This window comes from Cebus imitator, unplaced genomic scaffold, assembly GCF_001604975.1.
Source record: "Cebus imitator isolate Cc_AM_T3 unplaced genomic scaffold, Cebus_imitator-1.0 Scaffold64, whole genome shotgun sequence".
Classification (NCBI taxonomy): Eukaryota; Metazoa; Chordata; class Mammalia; order Primates; family Cebidae; genus Cebus; species Cebus imitator.
The window spans coordinates 1840114-1852923 of NW_016107379.1; the positions used below are offsets into that span (position 1 = coordinate 1840114).

Here is a 12810-nt window from a genome sequence, read left to right on the forward strand (position 1 = left end):
AAAAATTAGCTGGCCTTGATGGTGGGTGCCTGTGATCCTAGCTACTCCGGAGGCTGAGGCAGGAGAATCACTTGAACCTGGGAGGCAGAGGTTGCAGTGAGCTGAGATCATGTCACTGTACTCCACTCCAGCCTGGGTGACAGAGCAAGACTCTGTTTCAAAAAAAGAAAAAAAAAAGGAGTGGGTGAACTCATCCAGAAGCTTATGTATGTCCAGGTTTCCTCTTATGTGAAATAATAAACGCCCTTATCATTTAACCTAGTTCAATTTGGGTTTCCTGTTACACGTAGCAGGAAATAACCTAATTGACATGATTACCTACATGCATGTAACCGAAATTTTTATCTCAGTTGTAACTTCCACCTTATAATCCAGATTTAGATATCTGTCTACTTGACATCTCCACCTGATTATATAATGTTCAGGCAAAACTAACTTTTCCAAAAAAGAGCCCCTAATTGCCCCTTTTCCTCCCAAATCTGCTTCTCTCCTGGACCTCCTCATCTCTGTAAATGTTACCATATGCTGAAGCCAAGCCATGGGGGTTCTCTTGACTACCCTCTTCCTCTCAGCCATATTCAAGCTACCCACCACTTCTGTCTACCCTACCTACAAAAATAAAAACCCACAACTTCACACTCCTTTTCTCTCTACTCTAACTTTCAAGCCAAACTACCACATTCTCTCACTTGCACGCGTGCATCGGCCTCCAAACCAGCCTCCTGCCTCCCCTCTAGTCCCTCCTGTAATCTCAGAGCAGCTGGGGTGATTATGTCAAACAGCAAATCAGATCACTAGCTTTCCTGTTTAAAACCCCCAAGCATCTCTCACCAAACCTAGAATAAGACTTAAATCCTAGGTCTTGGCCTAAAAGGTCCTCTGTGCTCAGCACGCTGGCTGACTCCGCAGCTGCCTGCCTGGCCTTCTCCGCACTGGGCCGCATAGCCCTCCGGCCAGGCTCATTCCCACTTCAGGGTGCCATACTTGTTTTCCTCTCTGCCAGGAACTCCTGTCCTTCCAAAACTTTCTTTGGCTGCATTACTTGTATCTCAAACTGAGCATCACCTCTTCAGGCAGTCCTTCATGGGCCAACACAGTCATTGTCACGTTGTCTCGTCTTACCTCCTTCACTTGCTGGTGTGGTCTTTGTTTACTTTCTTACTTACCCAGCTGGCTGTGCTTACTAGATGACAAGTCCCACGAGGGCAGGGTCATGTCAGCCTTGTTTACTGCTGCGTCACCACTTCCTAGAGCACTGCTTACCACAGGGGAGGCGGTAAGTAAATATTTGTTAACTTGGTTGAATGAATGAATGAACGGATCTACGGGTGGACAGATGGCTCGTGGAGAAGCACTCTTTGGCTTTATTAACTCTTTAATTTTGCTGAAAGACATTTACAAAAACCATCTTGGAAGCACACGCACAGTGAAGCTGACTCTCTGAGTTGGAAGACCCACTAGGATTCTACCAGTCAGGGGGCTGTGGACAAAACAACTTTCCCGTGTCTATTTCTCATCTGTGAACTGAACTACTAATAGTATCTACCTCACAGAATTACTATGAGAACTAAATGAAATAATATTTCAGAGGGCCTTAGAGCAAGGTCTAGCACACAACGAACACTGTCTAGGTTTTACTACTATTTCATATTCTCTGATTATTATTCCAGAGCCCCTCTCCAGAGCAGGAGTGGGTAAATTATGACCCAGGTGTCAAATCCAGCCCTCCACCTGTTTTTGTAAATAAAATGTTGTTGGATTGCAGTCACACTCATTCATTTATATATTTTTCATGGTTATTTTTGCTTGATAATAGCAGAGTTGATAGGCTGGGCATGATGGTGCACGCCTAGTACCAGCTACTTGGGAGGCTGAGGTGGAAGAATCATTTGAGCCCTGGCCAACATAGTGAGACCTTGTCTCCAAAAAAAAAAAAAAAAGAGTTTTATTGAAACTGAAAGATAATAGTAGTACTTAAAATATGTACTATGTGTCACTTTACAGAAAACGTTTGCCAACCATTGTTTTATAGTATATCCCAGAGGTTTACATAGATGTATATATAAAGAGACCAAGGATGGCTCTTTGTGTCTTGCTGGATTTAAAAACAAACAAACAAAAACCCTACATATAGCCCTTAGCATCTGGACCCTGGTTTGATCTCTTAGGCCTCAGGTTGTCTGATGTTAGGTAAAAGTGCCACAGATAAGAGGAGCTGCTACACCTACACAAGATTGATCAGGAAGTCACCTGACACAGAGGAACTCCTGATGGTTGTGTTAACTTTCCTAGCAATCCCCGTTTTAAATTGACAGAATCTCAGTAATTACTTATGGTCCACTGGTGGAACAACCCATATAAAAAGCGTTTACAAAAAATTTCTGAAGCTCAAAAACAAAATGGTTACACAGATATTAACTAATCAAAGCCTTCAACATCAGCATCTCAGCCATGTCTCCAGTTTCTTCTGGCGCACACCGTAGGCTGGATCACATAAACCTCAGCTTCATTTCAACTTTATTCTCCTTTTCCTGCCTTTGCTATAGAGAATAGAAAACAAACAACACAATATAATTTTGCAGCATCTCTTTGAATAAGAGATATTTATATGTCACAATTCTGGACAAAAGGATGCAAATGAAAAGCTATTGGCATCACCTTTCCAATTCTTATCTTTTTGCCCTGAATACAGACACAGTATATCAAGCTGCCACAACTATGGTGATCACAAGAGAACAGAGACATCAGTCAGAATCATTCAGAGCCTTTAATCTAAACCAGCACCAGCAGTGCCTACCCCTGCCCTGGACTTGATGTGTGAAGAATAAACCACTCTTTAGAGAAGCCACTGTTTGTGTTCTTTCTTACTTCTAACAAAAATCCTTCCTAAATGATGTATTCCCCAAACAGCAAACTGAGGAACTAGGGAAAGACAACATGTTGTAAGAGAAAGGGTGCAGGACTAGACATGAAAAGATCTGAACTCAAACTCTGACCCTTCCATTTATCAACAAGAGGACTTAATGGCATTAAGATCATTTGCCTCCTCTGTCATTCCAAGTGTTTGCCTACCTCTAAGGGTTATTTAAGACTCAAGTCAGGAAACAAATGTGAACATGCTCACAGATGAGGTATAAAGCTTATGTAGAACTATGATTGAACACATGCCACCAAGGAAAATGATTTCAATTTTTAATCACACATTTGCAAGACTCCGTTGTGAGGAAATATGAGTTTATTTTATCATTTTTTGGTAGTGTATTGGGTCGTCAACAGGCACAGCTGGTCAGAGAAGCAAAATATCCCTGTTAGCTGAAAGAAAAGAAATGGATGTCCGCTGGGCACAATAGCTCATTCCTGTAACCCCCGCACTTTGGGAGGCCTAGGCAGGTGAATCATCTGGGGTCAGGGGTTCAAGACCAGCCTGGCTAATATGTCGAAACTCCATCTCTACTAAAAATACAAAAATTAGCTGGGCATGGTGGCGCATGCCTGTAATCCCAGCTACTCAGGAGGCTGGGGCAGGAGAATCTTTTGAACCCAGGAGGCAGATGTTGCAGTGAGCTGAGATCTTGCCACTGCCCTCCAGCCTGGGTGAGCTGACAGAGCGAGACTCTGTCTCAAAAAAAAAAAGAAAGAAACCGATGTCTAAATAAGGGTTAGTCATGCTCGCCCAGTGCTTGAGACTTTACCTGCATTGACATAGACTGTGCTCTGGACTCTGTCTAGTGCTGAATCTGCTTGTCCATTTTCAGACATAAAATATTAGTTTATTTTAATGTATGAAAAAGTGCATTAATAAATATAGCATTAATATTGCAATAAGGAATTATGTGCCATTCCCCCAATTCTCATAGAAAATAACTGCTTAAGTAAAAAAACAAAACAAAATACCATGCAGACATCAGACTATATTTAAAGAAAACACTATTTTCTCACACTGATTTAAAGAGGATGTACTTTCCCAATCACCAGATGTAGAAAACAAAAATCTGTTCTTTACTCATCGTCTATGTGTTGATTCCTGTAATTCTTGATTGATATACCTTAGCTATACTAACTTTAACATGCCAAAGATTTTCATATTTGAATAGCTAAGTACCTACATAGTAACGAACCAGCGTAAGAAATAGAATAAGAACCCCTTTAAGTTTCCCTGTACCCTCTTTCTCAACCCACCTTCCTCCCTCCTCATTAGAGTGAACTCCATCTTGAATTTTGTTAATCATTCCCTTGCTTTTGAGGGGGCGTTTGCCAGAGAGAGGGGTGTGTGTGTGTGTGTGTATGTGTGTATGTGTGTCAGTGCGTGTGTGTGTGTCCCTAAATAACATTGTTTAGCTTGGCTTGTTTTTGAGCTTTACTTACTAGAACCTCATAGTATATATGCTTGACATTATGTTTTTGATCATCATCCATGTTGATATATGTAAGTATATTTCACTTACCTCTACTGCTATATGGTAGATTATTAATTACAAAATTTATTTATTTGTTCTTCTATTGATTGACATTTGGGTTGTTTTCAATTTTTTGCTGCTGTGAATTGTGGCCAGGTTGCCATGAATATTCTTATACTCTTCTCCTGATATTTAGATACAAGTTTCTTTGTTTGTATACCTAAAAATGGAACTGTTATGTTATCATCTTCAGTCTGACTTAGAAATGCCCAAATATTTCCAAAGCATTTATAGCAATTTATAACCCTCCCACCAATAGTGTATGAGTTCCCATTTCTTCATATCCTTGCCAAAAATTGGTATCCCCAGATCTGTTAGTTATTGCTGGTATTGTGGATGTGAAATGTATCTTGTTGCTTTTCTGGAACACAGCAGAAACCCCCTGACCTCTGTAGGGACTGCTTCTTCACCTCTTTGAAGTCTGTGCTTGTGTCACTTTCTCACTGAGATCTTTCCTAACAACCCAACGTAAAATTGCAAGTACCTACTGTACTTGTAGGTAAGTTCTTTTTAAAGATAATTAGATAAAAATGAGGTTAATAGGGTAGGCCCTAATCCAATTGACTGATGTCCTTATAAGAAGACATTTGGACACAGAGACCCACAGAGGAAAATCATGTGAAGACACAGAAAGAAAATGACCATCTGACAAGCAGAAAGGCCTCAGAAGAAACCAACCCTGTCAATACGTTGATCTCAGACTTAGCCTCCAGAATCATGGGGAAATAAATTTCTGTTGTTTAAGCCACCAATTCTCTTGTACTTTATCATGGAGGCCCTAAAAACAAATACAGACATATTGTGTTTTTAGTTATTTATTAGTCAGAAATATACAAACATACACCACTGTTGATTGATTCACTCTTGCCCCAGGGGAGAATACAAAGCAATGATAGTGGTCATCTTCGTCTTACTGTTGAGAGTAAAATGAATACCCTCAACATTTTAATTATATACATATTTAACATCTGATCATTTCAAGGCATAGTGGCTTATTTTCTCATGTCTATAAGGATTTTTTATATTATGAATGAGTTCATCTTACTTGGAACATCATCTGTGGGAATATTTGAGGTCCTGTTTAATGTACATACCTTCAGGGAGAATTCATTTTGCTTCTACTTGCCACCCAGAGGCCATACCAGCCAGGGCCATGTCACATTAAATACACAGTTTGGAGTGTTTTGGCACCTCCAAGATAGTGTATATTCAAGTCCCAATCCTATGTGAGTGGAAGCTTGTGCTAAGGAATTATCAGAGGGGGCAATTTTTAATTTTTTGTTCCAAATCTGAGCCAAAACTAAAACAGGTACATATTCACAACATCTCTGGGGCAGAAAAATTTCTGGTACATCCACTAAGTATATTGCCTTTGGGGGGTTGTGGGTTTACATTCAAACCCTGATCTTACCTTCCAATCTGCTTGGGCCCCTAGGCTGTTTCCCACTTCAGTGTCCGTGTAGCCTATTAAAACCCAAGCTTTGACCAGCAGGATTTGACGGCATGATGTTTCACAGAAAGTTCTCCACTCCCATACATGGCTCCCTCGGCTTCCTGCCTCGGAAGTGCAGCAGCAGACATCGTGGGAAGGTGAAAAGCTTCCCCAAGGATGACCCTTCCAAGCCGGTCCACCTCACAACCTTCCTGGGATACAGGTTGGCATGACCCATATCGTGCGGAAAGTCGACTGGCCAGGATTCAAGATGAACAAGAAGGAGGTGGTGGAGTCTGTGACCATTGTGGAGACACCACCTATGATGGTTGTGGGCATTGTGGGCCACGTGGAAACCCCTCGAGGCCTCCAGACCTTCAAGACTGTTTTCTCAGAGCACATCAGTGATGAGTAAGAGGTGTTTCTATAAGAACTGGTGTAAATCTAAGAAGAAGGCCTTCACCAAGAGCTGCAAGAAATGGCAGGATGAGGATGGCTAGAAGCAGCTGGAGAAGGACTTTCAGCAGCATGAAGAAGTACTGCCAAGTCACCCGCATCATTGCCCACACCCAGATGTGCCTGCTTCCTCTGCACCAGAAGAAGGCCCATCTGATGGAGATCCAGGTGAACGGAGGCACTGTGGCCAAGAAGCTGGACTGGGCTCGTGAGAGGCTGGAGCAGCAGGTACCTGTAAGCCAAGTGTTTGGGGAGGACGAGATGATCCACGTCATCAGGGTGACCAAGGGCAAAGGCTACAAAGGGGTCACCAGTCATTGGCACACCAAGAAGCTGCCCCACAAGACCCACCGAGACCTGAGCAAGGTGGCCTGTACTGGGGCATGGCATCCTGCCCATGTGGCCTTCCCTGTGGCATGTGCTGGGCAGAAAGGCTACAATCACTGCACTGAGATCAACAAGAAGATCTGTAAGGTCGGCCAGGGCTACTTTATCAAGGATGGCAAGCTGATCAAGAACAATGCCTCCACTGACTAGGACCTGTTTGACAAGAGGATCAACCCTCTGGGTGGCTTTTTCCACTATGGTGAAGTGACCAATGACTTTGTCATGCTGAAAGGCTATGTGGTAGGAACCAAGAAGTGAGTGCTCACCCTCCACAAGTCCTTGCTGCTGGTGCAGACCAAGCGGTGGGCTCTGGAGAAGATTGACCTTAAGTTCATTGACACCACCTCCAAGTTTGGCCATGGCCGCTTCCAGACCATGGAGCAACAGAAAGCATTCGTGGGACCACACAAGAAAGACCGAATTGTTAGGAAGAAGGAGCTTAATGCCAGGAACAGATTTTGCAGCTGGTGGGGTCTCAACAAAAGTTATTTTCCACTAGAAAAAAAAACCCAAGCTTTGGACCACCTGTGATCAGCATATACCCCAGATCAGGGACAGCTTTGAAACTTGGCTTAATTGTATGGAGTCAAACTTCTGTATCATACCTTAATCCAAAGAATTCTATTATTTTGCTTCCAACTCAGTTACATATATAATATAAATGTATGTAAGTTTTAATATCTTATTTCATATTTTTAAATGTGTTTCAGGAAAGTTTTTTCTGATAATCTAATCTACCCTATCACCAGAATTTCTTACGGCCATTAAATGTTTAGTTTTAAAAATATTTTATATATTTCTTGAAACACAAAAGAGAAATGTGTTCTAGCTTGCCCTTCAGCTCCATGGGAAACCAGTTCTCACACTCTGCTGAACCACTATTGTGTAACATGTCCTTGGGAAGTTTGCTGGGGTCCATGGGCATTACAACCAATCTTAACGAAGATGAAAAAAAAAAAGTTCATAATGTCTAATGGAGCATTAAGGGCACAGAAAAACAAGGGCTCTACACTTAAGCCCCATGATGAGATGACTTAGGCCAAGAGAACCAAATAAAGCCCTTCTTAGATTCTAAGGAAACTATTTCTATGTATAGAAAAGAATAGGAAAAGGTCATAGATTGGAAAGGTTTGAGGTCGTTTTTGAAGAGACCAAATTTTTTTTCCATAGCTCATGAGGAATTGTAAAATTATAGAACTGTTTGGATTTAAAACTATACACAGACATTCTCTGACAGTAAGGAGAACTACACAAAGATTTATAGACACAATCAGTGGTAACAATTTAATTCAAAATGATACCACTCACATTAATTATGGGAAGACCTGATCAGCTATTTTACCAACTGATCTGCAAATGCTGCGTAGTTGAAAGGTTCCTTGTTACAGTGTCCACCACTATGTTTTGCTGCCTTAGAAAACCTGTTGCAGCCAATGCACTTGCAAACATCTTGACATGTACTAGTATATATATAATCAGATTAAATGACTTCAATTCTTTTCTTTTTCAAATTTAAAAATATCTATCTCTAGCACCCACCACCCACTCTAACAGTTTACTAAAAATTCATATTCTAAATGTCTTGCTTCAAGAAAATCGAAAACTCTGCTCAGCCCATTCAGCCCAGTAGTCATTTTCATTTCTCAGTTAAAGTTGCTCTAGTGGTGACCACAGGACATTGATATTGAAAATTCTCACAGCCCACAAGGCCCTTCCCCATTGCTTGAGGGCTACACCAGCTGGCACAGGCCAAGCCAGTTTTCCCAAGGACTGAGATTCTGCTCCATTCAGGTTGACTCCTTGAAGTCCAGGGTCTTTGTTCTCTAGCTACAGTAACATAGCCAGCCATTGTTCCTAAAGCAATGTCAGGGTAATAGGTAGAGTAAGCCTGTTAGTTAATGTCAGCTCGCCACCCAGACATATAAGTCCAGCTGTTGAGCCCATTTTGCCAACTAAGACTTCTCTTTTACTCATGAGTTTCCTTTAGGCTGGGAAAAGAAAGTGGCATCCTAGAGCCATCTTAATCCACCAGAGAGCTTCCCAGAACAGTGAGCCTCAACAAGTATAGAGTTGAAGCTTAACATCTCCTTGGCCTTTGTCAAGCCATCCAAAGAAAGGTCGTAATTCCTTTCCTCCAGCATAATTATCCTCAAACAAAGCAATTTCTAGCGGCTTTTCTCCATCTAGTCAGAGAAGTGACTTACATAGTTAAATCACATTGCTCCAAGGAAAGAAATTTCAAATCCTCATCTAACCAGGCATTGTGCTACATATTCATTTGAGTCCTAAGTGCAAACCCATGATTTTTTGCAAATTGCATCACTCTCTTGTTTCCCTTTAAATAGTTAAACAAGGAAGCTATTGTGGCTAACAAATTTCTATCTTCCATTAGCAGACTCCTTGAAATATCTTTTTACTTGCTTTGAACAAAAAGTGGCATAGTTTTAATATGGACAATGCTCAATGGTATGGTGCCTACCAGAATGAAAATAACTTATTCATATTTTGCCTGGAAGAAAATCTATGTATTATCAGAAGTGTGTTAATTGAGGCAAAAGTAAAAAAATAGCAGATGTGCATTCTTTCTATAAAATTGCACAGGCTAATTATCCTCTACATTTGAAGTGCAAAGGTCAAAAGGCTAATATGTAGATTAATCAGAAATTAATGTAAATTAGCACAAATAAAGCACATCACATAACCCCCATAATCAGTAAAATATATAGTTCACTAGCAAATTAGGTGAAACTTCTAACTATCTGGTGAGTAAAGGAGGAGGAGGAAAACCCCAAACACGGGCAACTGTTGTATCTCAGGTCACGATGATTTTAACATACTAATAAGAAAATGTAGCACTGAAAAAAGGATATACACTCAAGAAATAAATGGAGATGATTTGGGAGGAAATTATTAGAATGTGAGCACTATGAAGGCAGGGTGTTTTTTGTTTGCTGATGTATTCCTATTACCTAGAACAATGTCTGGTACATAATACTGAATAAATATTTTTGAATGAATACTGAATGAATCATAAGAACAAAAATGTCATGAGAAAAACAAGATAATGCAGGTTTCAAAATAAGAAAACACAGCTACATATCACAATTTCATGTATTTCTTCCTAAAGTTATTTTATATTCACTATGCTAACAATCTTCCATTCTTTACCAAAACAAAAAATAGAAGAAACATTGAAATAATAGTAGTCATATTAAAAATCAACTAATTATTTGTGTTAACAGAAATAGCTATACTGAAGGCAATTCTTTTTTTTTAACTCTAGTAATATTAAACACCTCTTATAAATATTTGGAGACATATCTTATGTCAAAATCCACTCCAGAGATGAGAAGGAGACACAAAGAGGTGGAAGAACTTTTTTCAAGAGTCATTGAGAATTGAAACTCAAATACAATTGATTATACAGGGTAAGAATCTATCCATTTCAAGTCATATTTTATTATTACAAAATATTTCCCTTATCATAGTTCACATTAACACCATTGTAAAAGTACTCTTTTGTATCTCTACATAATGAAAACACCATCACTGTTCTTCATTTCTCCAATCTTACCGTTACTTTAAAAACGCCTCCCTTATATGTTCCCAGGTGGGAACATGATATAAAGAAGAAGTAACTTTTTAAAAGGTAATATATGGGTGTTATCATATTCCAGAAAAAAACTTAAGGAAGCTTACAACATTGTACATTAGGATAAAAAATAGAATGCTATTTAAAAACAATAAGTGGGTAAGAAAATGAAGGTGGAGGGAAATGAGGTAGAAGATGAAAGCAAAGATTAAGTTATTACTCAAAATACAAAATTGAGGTTCAGTAGTTAGTCATGTTCCCAAGCTTCCTACAACCAAGACAAAGAAGGTGACACAATCAAATGATTCTGAGAGATAAACCAAGTAAACTGGTCAATAAAACACAGCCATGTTTGGTACTAGAACAAACAGAAATATCTTCTATTGACCTTCATAGTAATAACAGTGGATAATGTGAAAAACAATACCCTCAAGAACTTTCCAAATACACTTACGAGTGTCACACAGTCTTTTTTAGACATCCTTCAATATGAGGGCTGCAATTCATAAAGCAATGGGAAATAGAGAATGAGGGCAGCAAATGATGAGGTCCAAACACTATTGGTACCCAGTCTGGCTTAATCCAGAAATTGATTTTAGCATGTTTAGAAGAGTTTAGATAGGTCATAAATCCTTCAGACAGTATCTTCAAATGCTTTCTATGAGCTTTTGATAAGAACTAAGGGACATGTTCAAAATTCTATTTCCTGATCTGGACCAAGAATATAACTACTTGATGATACCAGATCCAGATAACTACAGAATCTTACACAGAACCAGCTACACAATGTGTGGAATCTTGTGTAAAATGAAACTGTGGGACTCCTTGCTCAAAATCATTTAAGAATTTCAAAATGGCTATAGAAGAATATTTAACCCAGAGAGGTCCCTCTGAGAGTAAGGGTGTGCATGACTGCATAGATCACACATCTGTGAAGCCAGCATTGATCATATGCTTTAACAGTCAGTCATAGTTTTCTTAGACATGCTCTTGGATGATATGGAAAGAATATCCTTCTTAGATAGAGCTTCCCTGCTCCCTTAGGGAAATCCAAGTCCATTCTAACTCACAGATGAATCAACAATATCAATGACATAAACATGAAAATATAGCCCCAGTATTTTAAGCCTGGGCAGTTATAAAAATAGATATTATCAAATGGCTACTTGGCCATTTAAATACATATATATCAGTAAAACACCAGCAAAATACTTACCCTTGATTAATAAACTTCTTTGTATATGCACCAAAATGAACTGCTTGCTAAGTGTATCAGGAATGTAACCAGATAAGTTACATTCCTGAATGAGGTTAATTATAATTCAGTAAATATTAGATGTCAAATCTATCATGATGACTCTATTTTTGAGGTCCTTCCTTCTGGCACCTAAAAGGTAGCAGGGCTCATTGCCTATTAGGCCCTTCCTAGGTTATTACTAGAGCCAAGATATTTGTGGGTAAAAGGATATAGGATCTTCTGCTCTCTTTAAGGAGAGAGGGAATGTACCCAGCACACTCAAAACAAGCATCAAGTCATTAAAGCAGAGGTTGAGAAGAAGAGCTGTAGTACATCTCTGGTATACCCATGTAGAAATTATACCTCTCATTTTCTTTCTTCTCCTGCTTTCCTAACAAATACATTCCATCCAAAGGAGGAGCCGTAACAATCCATGATCCAGTTGGTGCTTGTCAGGATGCATTATATATTTTAGGACACAGGCTACATTAAACATGTCTTAAAATGACTTAAATAATAAATTTTCTAAATTTTTCTAATTACAAGGAATCTTGAGATGAGGCAGACTGGGTTGATTCAGTGGCTCAAAGTTGGCATTCAACACTCAAGATTTCTCTCTCTCTCTCTCTCTCTGTTCTGCCCTTCTGGTGTTGCTTGCATCCTCAGGCTACAGCACTATTCACAATAGCCAATAGGTGCCATAATTCCAGACAATACAAGTAGACATAGCAGTATCCAAGAGGACACTGTGTCTCAATCTGAGAACTGAGGAACTATTTCCAGAAGTTTTCCAGAAAATCCCCCCTCAGGTGTCATTGGCCAGAATTGGGTCACATGTCCATTCCCAAACCAACTACAGGCAAAGGGAATGGAATTACCACGGTACCTGAGGTAGCTAGACGCTGGGAAGTCAATTGCAATGATTCCTACTTGGGCCCCCAGCCGCTACTAAATAAACGAAATTTGGATAAAAACGTCAGAGGAAACAACCCACAGGCACATTTGAGTCAATGAGGTTCTTGTTCTCTAAAATCTGAACCAAGAGACATAGAACCTGAGAAAGTTTGGAGCTAGCTCATATTAATGGAAGAATACTGGATTAAAATTCCTTGAATTTGAGCTGCTGAGATCCTCAGAGTCACCCTGAGTTTCACCTTTCCTAGAGTGTGATTGCTCAATTTTTCTTTGGTTTCCATAAGACTTCTTATAATAAACTCTCTTTTCTTTTTTCTTTTCTTTTTTTTTTTTT

General features: G+C 39.6%; 1 protein-coding gene and 1 pseudogene across 2 annotated transcripts in view; one reads left to right on the forward strand and one right to left on the reverse strand.

Moving 5' to 3' along the window:
- The window catches only part of RASGEF1B (RasGEF domain family member 1B), a 634161-nt gene that overhangs the window by 343748 nt on the left and 277603 nt on the right, over nt 1-12810 (reverse strand). The window lies entirely within an intron of this gene.
- Nucleotides 5964-7263, forward strand: LOC108305536 (annotated as a pseudogene).